The sequence below is a fragment of the Stegodyphus dumicola genome, chromosome 3, assembly GCF_044657685.1.
Source record: "Stegodyphus dumicola isolate Sdum_Otavi_A_Nest chromosome 3, ASM4465768v1".
Classification (NCBI taxonomy): domain Eukaryota; kingdom Metazoa; phylum Arthropoda; class Arachnida; order Araneae; family Eresidae; genus Stegodyphus; species Stegodyphus dumicola.
The window spans coordinates 189419688-189437838 of NC_140770.1; the positions used below are offsets into that span (position 1 = coordinate 189419688).

At 31.7% G+C, this 18151-nt stretch overlaps 1 protein-coding gene across 3 annotated transcripts in view; it reads right to left on the reverse strand.

Annotated features, from left to right (window-relative positions):
- LOC118185412 (nephrin-like) overlaps positions 1-18151 on the reverse strand; it is a 1505573-nt gene that overhangs the window by 401143 nt on the left and 1086279 nt on the right. The gene's annotated exons all lie outside the window — the stretch shown is intronic.

Genomic DNA, 18151 nt, shown 5'->3' on the forward strand with positions numbered 1-18151 from the left:
TAGATAACGTGCCCTATTGTCTGGGTTTTTGTCGTATATTCCTTCAAAGTTTTCAGCTCTACGAAGGAATGTTATGTCAAAATAAAACGTATGGACACCTAATGGAAATATTTCTTGAACGTATTCCGCGTAAATAATATAACAGAATGCAGTAAAATCTTTATTGACCAGACCTCTGTGAATCAAACCGCAAGAGGAGGGTGCTTCGCTCTTGAGAAAGAATGTTAGTTTTTTCAGTTTTTGCGACATAGTTAGTAGTGCACATGCGATGCAATTCAGGTTCCTTTGTAAATAAAATGATTATTTTTGTAGATAGTTGAAGAATTTGCCTTCATTTAGAATTAGATCAACCTTTCGCGATAGTAACCAAGCTGGTAAATAATTTTAAGAAATCATTGAGAAAGTAAAGTAAATCACATTTAAAAGGTGCAGCGAAAGGCAGTCACATGCCCGAATTTTATCAGTGAATGATGGTTTGTCCTTTCACATTAATAATGGGTCATTTCATCGATTTTTAATAACCATCAAAAATGTAGTTTATTGAAAATGAAAATAATACCAAAATATATCTTCACAGATATATACCAAAAGATAAAAGGATGATGTTTTCGGAATGGATAAACATAGAAAGCAACGAATTAATTTTCCAAAGTTTTGAGTGACTAAAAAGTAATTCGAGCGTAGATACAGAGAACAATAAAAGCTTCAGTGATGTTGAGGCTGATGGTGAAACTAAATGTGTGAAAAATTAGCAATATTGCAGTCTTGGTTTATTTTGATCATGTAAAAACACACGAAGACCATTTGCCTAAAGCGAAGGGTATCTTCCTAGAAGACGAGTTGAAATCTTTCATAGCGAAGTCGCCCTAAACGCCCTTGCATTCAGATATCGGCAGGTCGCCCGAACGCCTGCCTCCAATTTCTCCTTGGAGCTTTCCCCTTTCACGTCAGTGCGTGGCTGAATGGTTTCAGGAGTTGTTAAATGACATGCCAGTCATTCTTTTGAAGCAACTAAAAGTGGCTCTGTTATTTTGAATGCACCTTTCCTCTCGTTTGTGTCCTCGTTCCAATTCTGACCCAAGGGAAAACTCTACATAGTGGTTCAAACCGCACAAATATACCCAAGAGAGATAGTAATCGCTTCACTTAACTAGGTTATTGTAAACGCTAAAGCCTTCTACTTCGCATAGGAGAAGGAAATCAATTCAACAAAAATTCGTATATACTGGTGTTTCAGATGTTCGAGAGAAACAAATTTTGGCATGGACTGATGTAAAATTGGTTTGTATATACATTACATATATCGCGAAAAGAATTAGAACTTTCATGCAGCCATCCTTTCCATAGGAATTTGATACCTCAGCAAACTATCAGTATGTAGAAGTTTACTTCTCGACTGTTAAAAAACGCCTAATCCTTGAGCAAAGTTCTTTAATATTTAAAGCCATGTGATAACCGCTTAACCTATGGACCTTTTGTTGATTAAAATATTCTTACTGTAGTTAACACAGTTACAGGATTATCATCTTCTTTGCACTTAAACCATAAAATTCAGTTTAAGGACAATATCGCAAATTAATTTTAAAATGAGCGTACCTTTAGAATTTCCGATACACAGTCTCGCGCGCTGCAGATAAAAATGTTGTTTTTCTACAACGTTGCCATCGTTCGCTTTGAAATCCTTGAGTTTGTTAATAAAAAATGAGTTAAAGGTTTACAAAATATGAAATCGATAATAAAACAAATTTCAAATTTAGTCTTCCAAATGCCCATATTCGCAGTAGGATTACATCATTCAAAATTTGATGGCTCTAGGTAGCGCTGTTTATCACAATGGGGGAACATACATACATTTAATGCAGATTCTTCATTATTTAATTTCTTCAAATATAATACAGGGCGACAATATTTGGTGGCAACAGTTTGAAAAGTGAAACGGACATTCAGAGTGATTCGACGCAAAATCACAAAACAAAAACAATAGTCCCTCAGCGACAAAGCCCTAAAGAAAAACTAAAAATAAAAAAAAAAAAAAAAAAAAAAAAAAAATACGCCCAAAGTGGCGTATTCTTAACGTTTTGTATGTTACCTTTATTTATCAAATATCATCTTCTTGGCACTTAAAACATAAAACTCAATTCAAGACAATATCACAAAATAATTTTAAAAGAACATATCTTTAGATTTTCCGATACACAGTCTTGCGCTCTGGAGATAAAAATGTTCTTTTTTTTCGTAGAATGTTGCCATTGCTCGCTGTCTCCAGGTACCGTTGTTTTTTCACAGTGCAAGAAACATACATACATTCATGCAGATTCTCCATTATTTAATTTCTTTAAATATAATGTAGGACTCTAATATTTGGTGGCAATAATTTGAAAAGTAAAATGCCAAAGCGAATTTAATAAGCCTTTTGAGGTAATGCTCTTTGGGCTAAAATAAATATTTCGTGAAAATTGTATGTAAGAAATATGACAAAATTTCAGAATTTGCATAAATTTTTGGAATTTGCTTGTCCTAAATAATTTTGCCACGATTTTTCTTCTTTTTTTCAGCTTATTTGTTAGCTATTTTATCTAATAATAAGGGAGTTTGTTAAAATATTAATAGTTGCCCTCGTGTCCCTATTTTTAAAATTTCAGATAAACAGTTTTTTAGAAGACATTGTGGAAGAAAAATGGACATGATTTAAAATTAAGTCTCTATTCGCGGAGCTCAGATGATTATGGTTGAAGTTACCTCGTATAATCGATGTTATACTGTAAATGCATAGCTTTATCTTAAATAATTAAGAATTTTCTTAATGAGGAAACGAATTGTTTTTAATGGAATAATACCTTACGAGTTCTTGTTAACGCCACTTTCTATTTGGAATTCTTAATTTTAAAAGCTTGTTTTAAGGGTTAGGTTAAGCTCTGCATCTTTCATTCCTGAACAAGTTAATCGTAATTATTTCAATTAAAATCATTTCGGTGGAATTGGCATATGAAGGCTGAAATTTCTTTATGTTAATAATTTTCATGTTTTTATTTTTAATAGGTTTGAAATATGTGATTACGTCAAAGCCTCCGGTGCTATCTGCCTAAGGGGAGGGATGCCTTTGTGGAGGACTTTCTAAGGGAAACTGGCTTCTATACACGTTACGCATGGGCCAGCCCGTTCACGGGATCGGAACCTCGTACCGAACTACCAGTGTTCAGCGACTTTACCGCTCAGCCACTGGTGTGCCTATTTTTGTTTTTTAATATTCGAACCTTTTTAGAAACCATAATGTTAATTCTTTTGATAGCAGCAACTTAAAAAGTAATTTTTACACAAACATGATACGGACAAAAAGTGAGTTTTGAAACTAATAACACTTCTTTGCTAAAAGCTGTTCACATATGAATGAACTCAAAAAGGATTATTCTTATTGCAAAAAATGGTAACTAAGGGTCATTTTTTTTGACAAGCACGGAAAGAATTAAATCAAATCTGTATCTTCAAATCTCTAAATTAATTTTATATCATATGTAAATTAATTAGTTCAATATGCAATTTTTTTAAGCTTTACCTTACTTTGTGGGGTTTTCGTTATTTTGCATAATAAATTTATTTTAAGTTTGATTTCCTGTTCTAAACTTCTCAATTTCCCCTGACGTTCTCTCGCCAGGATGTAAATTTAAAGTTAAGTGAAGTGCTATTTGAACGTGTGTTTATTCAGAGCGTATTTCGCTAGCCAAGCATACGTTTCGTTGTTATTTCGCGGTCACGCTAGTAAGCCTCTTGGCCCTATCAGTTTAATATTACGTCGGTTAGATTTCTGTGAATCCACCTCTTAGGCGTAAATTGAAGTGCGTTCTTGCACTCTTTATTTTTCAGATTTCACTTGTATTATAGTCTACGTTCAGTTATCATCGCAAGTGAACGGTGTTTTTGTAATGCACGAATTTCGTGCCTTTCTGTTAAATTAGTTTGATTTAATAAAGGGTTATTTTGCATCCTTCTTCTGTGCTGGTATTTAACTCACGCCTGAGCGAGAATTCGCCAGTTTCATTGTAGGATCTAATTTAGTTCATGTGGAAGAATAGAGATAGGTCTTACAATTTGGTAATTAATTTATGGGAAATTTACTCAGGCGGGGTTAAATTGCTTTGGGGACCACCAATTTGAAATGACCGTACTAAGATATTAATAGAACCGTAATGTGCTTATCGCAGAGATATTTGGGATTTGCTCACAACACATTTATTTGTAACTAAAAAATGCGTATAATAGACAAAATGATTTTTGTTTTTACTTACAAATGTAGAAAGAATTACAAGTAAGAAATCATCTCATATGTCACTTTTTTCAATTAAGTAGTTAATTCAAAATATAATAATATTCGTATGCCATTCATTACTTTTATTAACAATTCAACATCATTGCAGCTAAGCACAAAGCCTCATTAGCTCAATAAACTTTAACAAAAACTAAAATCATTAAATATTTAGGCTGATTTTACCACGAGAGAAAACAAGTAAAAGAATTTCCCCAGACTTATGTGAGATCCACAACAAAAGAAAACAAACGCACACTTAAAGTCTGGCATAATTGGGGAAAATTTATGCCTCTTTACCTAAAATATCCAAGCGTAGGCAGAACTTTTTCCCTGCGAAATAAGCTGAAAATACACCTTATATTCGAATCGGTCCCTCCAGAGCACTCGGAGCAATTGCACAACGTCGAAAATTTTCAGAGCAGGGAGAAAACCCATAGAGGAAGCCTCTTTATTTACCTAAACGAATTCAGCTATAATTCGGCCTCTCCGGAGAACTGAGGTCGTCTCCCATAAAGTTTATTTCTTCTATTTCTTTATGTCCTTCTTTACGGGCAAAGCAGATTAACGAACCGGGCATCCGTCTCATTATTTCCCCGCTTGCCCCAAGAGGGACTTGCAAGTGCAGGGAGTTAGTTCTGTCTCATTAAAAGGCAAAAAGAAGCATACCTCTAAGTCTAATCTCTCCCTAACTAAATTCATTGCGGCGACATATCTGCCTTTTTTTTTTAATGAATTTCGCTTTTGTGCTTTATTTCTCATTGTCAGTTTCTGTTTTCCAGTTTAGATTATAAATTTTAGAATCAGCAAGAGAAGTTGTAGCAGTTAAAGTAAAATACAAAACAGTGAAAAACAAATGTACGTAAATTTTAATAAATTGCTGCACATTTGCCTAATTTTTGACATTAGAAATATCTGTAGTATCTCTTTTTCTCATCCGATTTTTCATTACCATGGTACGCTATTACAATGTCTTTAAAACGGCCTAGAAAAATTTGCAATATTCAGAAGTATAAAATATATAATTTTTCATCTAACTCGTTCAGTAGATTGCTAAGGTGCTGCCCTTCCACATCACGTAAGTTTTTAAATAAACTTTCAAATTATGATCACTTTTGCTCAGCTAAAACGGAATACCTTTTGGAAAATTAAATGTTTTAGTTTACTATTTAATATTCTATGAAACTAATGTAGTTTCGTAGCATTTCAATGCTCTGCAGAGACATATTATTTGAAAGCAGAATTCATGAAAAATGAGCAACGCCTTCGCCGGGACTCGAACCACGGGCCTCTCAAATACGCGATGAGCGTACTGACCACTACACTACGAAAGCATGATAAGAAAAAGGGAGAAATATATTATAACTTAACTAAAATAATTTAAATTAACACTCCTAATAACAATTCCTGGATATAGTAAAGCAACGACAATCAGCGTAAACTGTATGAATTTGCAGGACAGTTTTAAAAAGTAGAACCTTCTTCAGCTGAGTAAATTAAAATGGCGAAGGAGAAGCCTCTGCTCACTTGATAATAATAAACTAGAAAATTCGAAAAAGTTCAGTTAAGGAATGAAGCAAAAGTACCAGCGTCTTCTATAGATAAAAAACGGAAAAGAATATTAAAAGGTTTACTTAAAAGCTAAAGATTAAAGGCTGACAGTTCATTAAAGGTTATGTTCCTTGGAAATTTTCCTGTAAATTTATACAATTCATATTGATTCTGGTTGCCTTATTATTTCCACTGTATTAATACAATGTTTGTAGGCTCAGCTGAAGTTCTTTTATAATGACTGTCATGTCCTAGGTGATGTTGCAACAACGAAAGTGGATTTAATGCACTCTTCTCAGTTGAGAACGTTTTATAGCCACATTTAGTAGAAAAGTCGTTATATTGTGATATCGTTATAATGAGTGTTATCTGCAATTGTATATTGTTAATTGTTGTTATCTGCAATTGTATATTTAACTGACGACTTATATAAAATATTTCATCATTGAGGAATTTAATTAAAGATGTTTCCGATTACATATATTACATACTTGGATAATCATTTATGCGCTACATAGCTGCTTATTTTCGGCATGAAATTTTATTAAATTAATCTTATTTTGTTAAATTTTATTTAATTACGAATGAGTTTGGTTGAAATGACATTTTGATAATAATAAATGACATAAAGAATTTTTTTTAATTATTAAACACTTGATATCTCATGAAACCAAATAATAATAAATTAATGAAAATTTTTGTCTTGTGACAAATTTTAATACTTGTTTAATAAAAACTGGCTCTGAATAAAACATTAAAATTCTGTGACTAAAATCATTTGCTTGCAGTAAAAGTAATGTTCAAAATATTGATGTAAAGAGTCATATAAAATAATTTATATAAATTTTGTCACATAAAGGTTCCAGAATGTTAGTAGTTTTACAAATGGAAATTTGAAAATTATTCATTTATATACGTTTCTAATATAAAGGAAAGTTATTCAAGAACTTATTATATGCATCAATATTGAACAATGGTTTTATCTGCTAGTCAGAATTTCCGCTAATGATTTCCTAATAATGATCTGGATAATTTGGATTTTTTTCGCCGTTTCCACTAACGACGCTATGATAAACAGTTTTTACTGGCATTGATTCTTCATCGGGACCCATATAAAATTTATAATTTCCCTTTTTATTAAAAGCATGTCACGATATATAACATATTGCAATCTATAAGTCTGCAAGCTTTTGAATTATTTCATTGATTATTACAAAAAGTTATTTGATCATTGCACTGAAATAACCTGTATCACTGCCCACATGTAGCTTATCAGTGATTTAACAAATCCTCTGAATGAATTTCATTAATAATTTGAGTGTTTTTTGTAAGATTAACATTACACTGAATTTTTAATCATTTACTTAAGGCAAACAATGAAATAAACAAATCTCGCTTGCAGTGACCTACTTAAGTATAAACCAATAACCAATACCAAATTGTCAAAGATCATCGGGAACGCTGCATTCACGGATCACTAAGGGAAAATGAGTCTAATTTGCAAAGGTTTGGAATAAATTGGAAAATGTATGGTAAGTAAAATGAATTCCTTGCCTTCTTCTTTCAAGATTGCCTAAATACTTATTGTAATGGCCCAATTTAAGAGATAGATACTGAATGCTGTACCTTTCTTAAAAAAAATTAAGTTTCCGTAAGCAAATCAGAATTGATAATAAATTAACCTTTTCTTTAGAACTGATTACAGATGTCTGGTCTGTCTATAGAGGTCTAATACTGAGGTATGGTGATTGAGGAGAGATCGTGAAAGATGGGAAACCTTATCAGTTTATCAGCCAACCTTATCAGCCACAAAGTTACGGTTAAAAGACATCAGATTCACGTTTCGAGAATATATCATCTTGATAATTGATATGTCTTGTATTAAATATTGTGTGCAATATAGTTCGATACTACAATAGGAAACTCAAGATGCTCATACAGACATTCAGGTCGAGATGGCTTTAGAAAAAATTAATGAAGTCATCAGATTATAACGATATGACTCCACAAAACTTGCTTTAAAGCCTTTACCTTCTCTCTAGTCATTAAATTGAATATGTTGTTGTCACGCATAAATTCAGCCACAAACTGCAAACAATGTGCAGTCCAGTTAATAACTTTTATTGATAAGTTATCCAGATTTTATAAATTTTAACCTTTTTTGTTTCCTTGAAGCCTTTGCCTGCATAATCAATGCTCTGTCATTTGCAACTCTACCGTTAATTCGTTATACGTGATACTCTATTCTTACTATTTTTGTAACATGTGCTTTATTGCCGTGTCATTCAATAAACATTTTCATCCAATCAGATGTTTATTCTTCTAGATGGATATAATACCTCGTGATTCGGCAGATAAATTTCTTGATATGAATGCATAATTGTGTGATTAAAGCATATTATCTAAATTTGCACTTTTTTTCCGAATATTTGTTTTTATGAATTTTTGTTTAGATCTCGGAACCCTTCTGCATCGACATTCGCAGAATGATGAATGTTTAATTAAATCAGAAATGTGTTCGTTTACGTATTACCTAATTTTAAACGCAGCATATTAAATTTTAAGTTTTAGAAAAAAATTTAACAATATCACTTCGCTAGTATTATTAATTATCAAGCTAATTTAATTAACACAGTCTGAATTTTTTACAGCTTTTCCTATTTCACTTTTTAAACTTTTTACCTACATTGATTTGACGTTTACCAAAATCTATCTGATACGTGCATTTAAATGAATTAAAACTGAATCACGGTTACGCATGCAGCTGTCGGATTAGCTACGCTATGCTCCTACTTCTCAGCTTCCTTATAAACGTATGCATAAAGTAATCATAAAATTTGCTTCTTGGCAATTAATGTTAAGTTTATTTAAAGTGCACGAAAAATGTGTGTGTCGATCTGTTCAAGTGTTTGTGTTATATTAGATAAATGTAACAACACTGACATTTGTATTACTAAATTATTAAGGTATGAATATGCAAAAATGCAAAAAAAAATATTTTATGAAATGAAAATCCTTTTCAAGCGTATCGCTTCTCAAACAATAAATCCAAGTAGTCTTTATTCCAATTTATTCAACAAAGAATTAAAGGTACCGAAAACGAGGCAAGCACATGAAAGAAGAAAAAGGAAAAAAAAAAAGAGATTACAAGTAACGAGGAAGAGAAAGTGAGTCAAAGTTTGTTTCATATGTTGCAAATCTTTCTTCAAATATAAACACTTATATTTTCTTTAAACTTTGTACATCATTCACATTTCAGTGAACTTAATATTTGTTCTTGTAGAAGAAACAAGTTATGTGCGCATCTAATGATTGCACTTCAACAAATATCTCCTGCCTTTACGTTAAAAGGCTGCTCTCGGTTAAGCGTTATGTTGAATACTGAAGCAACCAAGAAATAGGAAAATTTCGAATCGAAGCGACAGCTCTATCGGTTGAAGCAAGCAGTGCTTGTAAGCCGCATTAAGCTCGAGTCACATACATTGTCAACAATCAGAGCCCTACTTATTCATCATCCTCTAAATTCTGAATTTACTCGAGTGGTTGCCATTTTCATGCAACGGAAGTTGACCAAGCATAGTGACGGGAAGTCTGTTTGCGAGGATAATCTTCAGAAATTAAACTCGGATTCGACGTCGGGAATGACTTTGAAGAAAGCGAATGAAAGCTTTAGAATTGGACCTCTTTCAGCTTTGAATTTTGATAGGTAGGCAACTTCAGCCTTACCATAATGATGGCACGGAATTACAATCAGGATTTCAGAGCTATTTGAAATTAAATTCTACAGGAGTCAAATGGCCCTTTAGAAATCGGATATATTTAAAAGGCTTATGCGCAAATAGATTCATATATAATATTTATGTCATCATTCAGGGATTTATTTCATTTCATGTAGTTTAACGTTGTACCATAGTAAATGCGCAGTCGTTTAATTTCATATTTTAGCGATGGAATAAAAATTTGATAAAATAAAGAATTCGATATAATTACGCTACTTTTCATTTTACGTTTTAAATTGATTTGTTTTAACTGTTAAACGCGTTTGAGGACACTATATTCTATTTAGCACAGTTTTATTAAAGAATCTTAAGTTAGAATAACTATGAAATCTATATTTAACAAGTTGCACAGTTTGTTTCATTCAAACAGAATTCGCCGCTCAACCGGTATAGTGACGTCGCTGACTGCCGTGCCGAAGGACCCGGGTTCAAATCCCTAAGAAGGCATAGATGTTTGTAAACGTATAGTGCAGGTGCGGCATGGCGGCACTCTAGATATGCGGCGAGACAAAAGACTTCTCGTGTGGTGTGGTGGGAGACCCTCGACCAGGTGGTGGGAGACCCTCGGACCAGTTCCCCGGGCTGCTTTCCATCAAACCTGGGGCAGAACTGAGCCAATTTAGGTTAGGTGCTCAAGAGGCGTAATTTTGGGCTCCTTGTCACAAGGAATTTCGTGGGCCGACTACGTCAGACAAGTGAGCATAAGCAGCAACAACAACAGATAGAATACAGATGGAATACAAATAAAAGTTAACAGTCTTTGCAAACATTTAAATCGAAGAGTTGAAAAATAGCAACTTATAAGATGCTCATTTGTAAGTTTTAAATATCTTCAAGCTTATCTATTGGGCAATAGTATCAGAAGTATATTCCATAAAAGAATGCAACATGCTGAAAAGAATGAAGCATAAATACAATGCAAATACAAAATCTTTTCAGGACTTTTGCATCAGAACCTAAGTAGAATCCTCTTTAGCCAATATATATCGTTTGACGTTGCAGAGTTTCATTATGCAAAAGTGGCACTAATTTATTCTAACATTTATATAAGGTATTTCTCCAGCCTTCGTGGTGCACATTGGCGATTGCATATTTTCAATCTCTCTTGCTTCCAAAAAAATCTTAATGTCACTACAGTGGCGCCCGAACTAAAAGGGCGTTGATTGAGGATTCTCCACAACCCGGATTTGGCGATTGAGTCCCCTAAAAACCTCAGTCGCCCTTTAAAAGGGGTGTATATAAGGTAATTCTCCCGCCTTCCTAGCGTGCCATCGTGGTGTAGTGGTTCTGCACGCTGGGCCGTTATTCCAGAGGTCCGTGGTTCGATTCCTGGCGAAAGGCGTTTGCTAATTTTTCATCTCTTCGGCTTTTTCCAATTAACCTAATGTCTCTACACAGTAATGTAGGTAAAAGAATAACTGATGACTTGTTTAAAAAGTTCTTTGCCTTATAACTCTTGATATCCTTATAAGCGTTATCAAATTAAATTAATATTATTAAAAGAAAAATTACCGAAACACTGATAAAATTCATTATTGCAGATTTTTCAGTTTAGTAAAAGACTAAAAGAGGTCCATAAATTTGATAAAAAGGCGTATATAAGCCAAAAATATTTTTTGATTTTCTTTCTAAAAATAAAAAATTAATTAATTTTCCTAATTAAATTTATTAATTTATTTTTAATTAATTAATTATCTTAATTAATTATTTTTCTTTTAATTTAATTTAATTTTGTGCTACCTGAAAAATAAATTGATTTTTCGAAGTATAAAAATATTCAATGATACAAGACACTGGATTCGTTTTAAAAACAAAATATATTTTTTAAAAAATTGTTTAATTACTGTTATTATCTTGATTAAAATACTTTTAAAATTAGAAATTTTAAAATTTTTAGATTTAATTATGATTTAGCTATTTTTTATTTATTTAATTTAGGATTTAAATGCAACAGCATTATAAAAAAAATATATATGAGAGTTTTGAGATTTTTTATTACGCAGAAAGGGGGCGTTTTATAACTTTTTGTGTGCTACCTTTATTAATTAAATATCATGTTCTTCGTGCTTAAATCATTAAATTCAATTAAACAACAATATCACAAAATATTCAAAAGAGCATATCTGTAGTATTTTCGATACACAGTCTCACGCGCTGGAGATAAAAATGCTTCTTTCTTCGTACAGTGTTTATTGCCATTGCTCGCTTTGAAATCGTTGAGTTTGTTAATCAAAAACTCATTAAAGTTTTATAAAATATGAAATAGATAATAAATAAATAGTAAATTGCAAATTCCGAATTTGGGCTTCTAGATGCCCATACTCGAGTGGAGGACTACGTTATTCAAAATTTGATGTATCTAGGTACCGTTGTTTTTTTTACAGTGTAAGAAACATACATACATTCATGAAGCTTCTTCATTATTTAATTTCTTCAAATATAATGCCTGGCTCTAAGACTAAAAGGTGTAAAAATTTAAAAAGTGAAACACCGTTTTATAGTGGATGACGCATAATGGCGAAACAAAATTAATAGCCCTTTGGGACAAATTGTTCCTTTGAGCTAAAAATAAAAAAAAAATATTATAAATTATGTGCTTTTTTTTCATTAGAAACTTCTAAATTCAGCAGCATGAATAAAAATCAAGTTGTGCTAAATTCAATTAACTAAGTCTTAAATTATAATTCTATAAACTTTTTTTTAAGGTAGATAAAACGTCGCTCCGAAAGTTTGGCTTTTTTCCCCCTATTCCTATTTTAAAGTTTGCTATGTGGAACTCTTAAGACGAATCATAAAGTAGTTTTCCTTCTGATTAATTTATTCATAGCTTAGCACATGTGTCAATAAAAGTATATAGCTTTTTTATTTGCTATAAGATTTCATTTTCTGTAGATCATATATCATTCAACGAATAATTTACGAGTATTTATGTTGAGTGAATTAAACATTCAAATTGTAAGTAATTAAATTACCATTAATGATTTTTATGCTTTTCAATAACTTTTTTGATATCTGCATATATATTGTTCCTTTACAATAATATCTGAATATGTTTTTAACTTTGAAATAGATGTATGTTCGAAAAGCATTTAATTTTTATTTTTTATTTAAAAAATATGCTCTGATATCAGAAATTAGCTGAATCATTACTTTTCACCACTACTGTATTGTATTGAACTAAAACCTATTACTAGCGAACGTTATTTTCTACATTGTTGATATTGTGTTACCTAAACTGACATTTAAATGTTATAAAATCTATCTTTTTTCTACCACTTACCCATTTTGATTTTCTTTTAGCTCTTTTTCAACAGTGCTTGTGTTTCCTGAAATAGGGGACATATATGTCTTCCTAAGATTATTCCTATCAGTATCCGTATTAATAGCTTGAGTTTCTGTCTCAAGAATATTCTGGCGTTCAAATTTCTCGCAAAGAATCGCCATTTAAGCGCTTTGAAATATAATTCATTTTTGATACAACTGCATGCCATTCCAAAATATTTCTGTTCTAAAATTTAAATTGTTTTCACACACTTTAATTTCAACTTGATGCCAGAATTTAGAACTAACAAAATTAAAGAATAATGCGGATAATATCTTTGAATTGAATCCTTGATTTTATAATTTGTTGAATTTTTATGAGGCAATGAATATGGTAATAAAATTCCTGAAAGTCAGTATAATGTACTATATCACTCGTGCACAGTGCATAAACTACTCATACACGTTTTAAAAAAGGTCAGCAGTTAAAATAGAAGAATAGTAAACACATAACACAGCCACTATTTCTTATGGCTATCATAACGTATGCATACAGATTTCGAAAAAGGTCAGCAGTTAACGTAAAAGAAGTGTGAACGGATAACGTTACGCACAATTTCTTAAAGTTATTAAATCTGACACATTTAAAAATTTACTATACCGCAGGGTACTTGGAAAATTTGGCTAATTTCCAACTATTTGAAGCTCTTCGCACAAAAAAGGAAAACTTGTCTTTAAAATTTTCCTCTCACAGTTTCGGCCGTCAGCTTAGATTACAGTTTACCCAAAGTTATTTTCAAGTTTAATGCGCTGGAGTTAACGAAAGCTTCTAAAATCTTCTACAACTCGACTTTTCTAACAAAGAGTCTCTCTTGGGAGTAATCCTGGTTTGCTACATTTCCTGTCTTATCACCCTTGCTTTTCCACTAAAAGCGGAAAATGGGCTGATAGCGTGAAAAATAGCATCAGTGGGCTAACTGCTATCTCCTGCAATCTTTTCAAATAGTATGAAATGATACATAAGAAAGGAAATACGAACAATTTGTGTTTACAAGAATTAGCAAAATATAAATATTTTCCTTCAGCTGTTAATAACTTAAATTCAGTACGATTAGGTGTATTTTAAATAATATTTCTACAGATACATTCCAGTTAACTGGACAGTGTTAATGTGCAGAATGGGAATTTCGGAGCTGTATTTATTGTTAATAAAAGATAAAAGTTTTGTTTTAACGACAGCAACAACTGAACTAGGATTTGTTACGAAGAAACACAAAACCTGCTGTTAGTAAATTACTACCAATAGCAATTTATTAATGGACGATTTGCAGTTTCTTTTGTAACTAGTGTTAAAGTCATGCAGACCCAACTAGACAAATAACGTGTTGCAGCTACATTTTAAACAGCTCACAAAATACCGAAGAAGGTTAAAATAACCTTTTTATTTAATTTTAATTATAATAGAACGAGTAGCATATTCCACAAGTGCACATCAGAGTAACCACTGAGAGAGGAGTTTCGAAAACGGACCAATGAGCTTCTATTAATCTCTGAAATTTCAATTTCACGATTTTTATCACGCAATCGTTGACATTTCTTCGCGATTTTTTATAACGCATTAATATTTGTATTGATGTTCACGGCTTATTATCGTTTTTTACATCGAGAAAATGACTCAAGCTACAATTAGCCTCGAATATTATGCATTTGCTAACACCTGTGGATTAAGAGAATTCAAGTGTATAATTTTTTGGACTGGAAGTGTTACAATGAATCTAGTGTTTTCTTATTTTAGTTCTTGCATTCTTTTGAATTTTAAAGTTTCAGAATACATATTGTGTATTATCTGATTATATCCATTATTAACAGAAAGAGTTAATATGTGAATAAATTGAATATATTCGTTGTGAATAAGATAAATTCATTCAGTTTTGTGAGTATTTCTTGTGTAGACAGTGCGTGTAAGAATGAGCAGTTATTAAATGTGAAATTTAACACACTAAAATGTATACGAATCCAAATAGTAAAGTTCACTTTGAAAAAAAATTCTGCACTGGTTAATAGAACTTTTTTTTCATATAGGCTGCAATTAAAAATTCTGACTTCTATTTATATATGTAATTGGTATAAATATTTTTCTCATATGCATATTTTTATGTAAAGATAGCATTTGGGCTCAGATGTTTATGATATATTTCTTTCTTCATCTTATTTACCACTTACTAAGTAATATTTCACATGTATATTTAATTAATAGTGCGGAGTATCCAACATTTGTTTGTATTTATTTCAAATTCTTTCAACCAGGTAGTGAAATTTTCGCAATTGCTTATATTTGATCTAATTTTGCAATGAAAAGTTTCAGAAGAAATCGACGATGCTTTAATTATTTTGTACAGAAAATTGCATGGCAGAATATTTTCATCTTGCTTAAATCTTAAGGCACGCGAAAGGTCATGTGACATGACAGAAATATTACTGGATGCCTATTGGTCCATCTTATAAACCACTCCCTCGGTGGCTACACTGATGTGCATTTGTGACATATGCGAACGGGTACAACATGTGCTACAGACGAAATTTCCATACTTGTGAGTACTTAAATTAGCATAATGGATAAATAAATTCAACGTACAGAACGTAGCCTAAGACTACATGAAATAGACTAGATTTGAGCTACTGAGATATTTTAACGGCGCATATTTCAGAATATCGGCTATCGAGATGCTAAAGCCGGAATCAAACTTTTAAGCAGAACTGGCAGTAATACTAACAGCAAACTGCGGTTGCCAGAAAATCTAAAGATTCCAAACCCTCAGCTTATATACTCTAAAAGCTAATTTGCATTCCAGTGAGGAATACGAAAAGAAGAAGTTGTAATAAAAACTGAAACCACAATGACTGGTTATTTAACATAAGATATCTTACAGATTTTTCTACTATTATAAATTATACTTCCTAACTATCAAAATTTATGACTAAAACACAAAAATTTCAACTTAAACATCAAAGACTCGAGGGAAAATTACGTGTTTGTTAATATTCTTCCCTTAATTTTGTAACAAATATTAGCAAGAAAAAGGTACAAATAATTAAATTAGTCTCAAATAAAACACAGTTACTAAAAATTATTAAACATTTAGAGTCATTGTTTATAAAGCTATTTAATAACAAATTAATGAACTGCCACACTGATAACCACTCGTGTCATATTTCAGCTATGCCTGGTAATTGAGGAAATGCAGTCGACTTCCCAGTTGTCACTTTAACTTACTTTACTTTAATTAATTTGTTTTTCCGTGGATAAAATTTATGTTGACATTTCTAACAAAAGGTAGAGTGCACTGTATCTAGGAAAAACGCATTACTTTGTGCAAAAAGCTAAATAAGAAAAAAGTTAAATAAGAAAGTTGTTATTTATAATTTTGAATGCTGTAGATCTTTAATTCTTTTTGTCACCTCTAAGATTATTCGAGCTTAAATTAATTTTCATTACCTCTGTCATGACTTTGCATCAAAAAATAAATTAAAACTAAAAAAAAAAAAAAAAAAAAAAAAAAAAAAAAAAAATTCAGAGCATAAAAATTGGTTATATTATAAATAACTAAATAAATGATAAACTAATAATTCGAAAAACAAAATCTGATGTGAACACCCCATAACTTTCTTATACGCCTTATTAAATTATATACATTTTTGCTGCACTTCACATAAATTTACTCTCTCGAATAATTCTAACTTAATGAACTTATACCTCAAAGGTATAAGTTCATTAAGTTAGAAAGGTATAAGCCAAAGTTAAAAATGACATCGAAAATTGCAAATTTTAAGTATAATATTTTGAACTTGCGTTATTTAGGTTACTTCTGTAATTTTGCAGCATTTCATGTAAAGTTATTTCCTCGAATTATTCTAAATTAATTAATCTATCCCTCAAAGCAAGTTGAAAGTGACATATAAAATTCCAAATTTTTAAATTAAATATCCTAATTGATTTCGTCATTTAAAATACTTGACTAAATAACCTGTGAATGCTAAAATAAAGTGTAAGAAATTTTAAGCCGGGTAAGGGTAAACGTTCATGTAAATAAACACATTTGGTACTGGTGAGTGCAATAGATAGGCAAGCTGCACAACTAGATGTTATAATAGTTCTATATACAAACTTTCAGAGTTCTACAATTAATAGATTTGAGTTATGCAAGATATACACTTCATGAAAAAAACCCTTTTGAAACTATTTTACAATCCATTTTGGAAAAAAAAAAAGTCCTTTATTCTGTCAATACATACAGATATCACGCAAAAAATCGTCCTAATGAGTTAGAGAATGGTCAAAATGGATATTTCTCTTGAAATTTGGTACCCGAAATTTTCCGCGTTTGCAATACTTCTATTTTATGTTGTTCAAGGTAGTAAAAAATATGCACAGTTACGAGATTGGTCCCCGAAAACAAAATTTTCCAGAGAAAAAAGTAAACGGTATTTTTCTTATTTGTACTTTAAGAGATACTCGTCATTCTATGCAGAGATTCTTTTCTTTCGATATTAATTTCCTAATTATTTGGTCACATTCCAAGCTGAAGAAATGCTTTCATAATCATTATTGATGTTGCGTATGTACATAAACGTAAAGAGGTTATCACATATGGCTACAGTCCCTGCTAGACGGTACTTTTATGAGAAACGAGATTCTGGTAGCACTGGTTTAAATGGGAGGATTCCTAGAAAAAATAAGTAACTAGGCGTGACTCCGCTCGAAGCGAAGTCCCGCCTAGTTACAGAAAAATGTTGCGGCTACGCGGGATTTTTTCAAACCTCATCGAAAATGTCTAGGGTCCCGGGTAGAGATAACCAATCAGACGAAAGTTCTGCTTCTGAAGGATCACGTGATCCCAATTTGAGCGATAATCGATTACTGTTTGGCGTTCAAATCTTTGTAGTAAAGGAGAATGGTAACCTAGCTACGGGTGTATCCTGGAATTGTAAGGGTTCTGAGAATTGTCCCTTTCGACGTCAAGTCCCGCGTAGCCGAAACATAATATGATTGGGACCTAAAGGTGACATGAAAAATATTTTTCAAGATATATATACGGATTTGCTAGATGGAAGGTTACTCTTCTGTAACTTACAAATGATATTTTCACGCTTTTTCGCTATCTGGTAATTCCTTTATGTGCTACTGTAAAGAACAGTTATTCAAGGTTGCTAATTCAATTTATCATGTTAGATTTCAAAAATAGTATTTCATTTACTACCA